We start from the raw sequence: 1,846 nt of genomic DNA on the forward strand, positions 1-1,846 counted from the left end.
ACCGAACCGAACCGAGTTGAACTGAGATACGAATCGAACCGAACCAATTTACGTGGTTATGGTGCAGTTATGGTATGACAAAAAATTTGGCGGTTTGGTGATAGTGGGAATTCTCCCGTTCCCCGGTCAAAGACTTGGTTGGATGCGCGATCTACATCATGAGGAGCGGTACAGACGTAGATGATATCATCACGACCTCTCTTTTCATACCACTAGGGATGCTTAACGCCACTTCGTCAACTGGTGTTACCTGTGCTTTCGTGTCTCTTAGTGTGGTCAGCACTAGGTGTTTCCAAGCAGCGAAGCTTACACTCATTTGCATTAGTTCATCCAAAGTTCCTTACTATCAAGGTTAAGGAGTCAACTGAGCATTTCAGCGACGGGATTGAATACCTAGATCGAATCAGATTTCATGCCATCCTCCTTGAACAAATAGGAGGCGTGGGCCACAAGTCGTACATAAGCCTCTGGGTCGCACGACAAAAGAACATCCAACATAAAGATGCACACTCCTCCATGTGAAATATTCATCTTTATTGGAGCTTTTTGTGGTAGTCGTGACCAACAGCCACCAGCTATCAGCTCTTTGGTAAGGTGAGAGCTTCTAGCGCATCCCCCCCCCAAGCATCGCCCGATGAAGGGAGGACAGGGAAAGCTACAAGCTGAAAAGCTTCGACCCTTCTTTCGGGGCACCTTATCTTGTCATTTCGTTGTTGCTCATTCCCATTAGGCCTAAGTGTTTTGCCTTTCCTTCTCCGCGCCCGCTCACGCTTCGCTGACCTATCGCGTGGTAAAAAGAAGAAAGTATGAAAGAATAGTAAACGGAGCACACCGCAGTAAGATTCTAAATATGATGAGTATACCAAGCTCATCCAAGCAGCCCATCAAGCACCTTCCTTCAGGAACAAAGATCATTACTTTTTCCCTCAAGTCCCCAAGCTAGGTAGCTCTTATGCTTGTTAGCATCCCACTAAGATGAGGTTCTCTTTGAGGTCTGAAACAACACTTAATATTATTGTTGCTGTATTTCCTTGCTCAGCACATGAAGTAGTAAGAACATCAAAAGTCGTGTCGGTCTCTACAAGCATGTGATCAAGTCTTTAACATCCAAAGCAGACAGTAGAGTAATTATCTGTCGATTCAAAAAACTAGGCTGAAATCTAGTCCAAGAACAAATTTCAAAGATCGTATGATTTGACTCGAACTTTTCCATGTTTGGTCTGAGATACAAGTGGATCCCATCATTTTCTGCAGGTCAACATGCAACAACACCTTTGCAACTTGCATATGTGATCTGATAAGTACATGGAGGATTTACAGTCAACTAGAGTTTCTCTGTAACTCTCATTGCAAGATCAGGGGATATTTTTATCGATTCCATCAGAGAAATCATGTCCATTCCTTTTAATATTGGGAAGCTCAGGATCAACCTCAGCTGCTAGAACTATCACTGTGGTATAAGTTAACAAGAAACCTACCCATCCAACTCATAATGCTAGGCACTCCAATAGTTTTGTTTTCAGTAAAAAAATCAGGCTGATTGTCTTGCAGTTGATTAGCTGAATAAGCCAGAAAAGAGTATCTTCGACCATACAAATAGAACCCATTACTCAATATATCCTTCACCCTTTTGAACATTGAAGTTCTTTGCGGATTAAAATCAGACGCGATGTCCATTAAAATGTCAGAAGAATAATAAGTACATTTTATTGAGTTTCTGCATTTCCTCATCCATAAAAGTAACCCTGAGGAAACAATCAGCTACATTCTTGTAATTCCTATCCCCAAATCTGTAGTCACATTACACGTGCTGAATGAAAATGGCAACACGCAATAAACGTTGCTA

General features: G+C 42.1%; 1 pseudogene; it reads right to left on the reverse strand.

Annotated features, from left to right (window-relative positions):
• Positions 1–360: 360 nt before the first annotated feature.
• Positions 361–872, reverse strand: LOC111368903 (annotated as a pseudogene).
• Between the last annotated feature and the right edge of the window lie 974 nt (positions 873–1,846).

Source organism: Olea europaea, chromosome 19 (assembly GCF_002742605.1).
Source record: "Olea europaea var. sylvestris chromosome 19, O_europaea_v1, whole genome shotgun sequence".
Classification (NCBI taxonomy): domain Eukaryota; kingdom Viridiplantae; phylum Streptophyta; class Magnoliopsida; order Lamiales; family Oleaceae; genus Olea; species Olea europaea.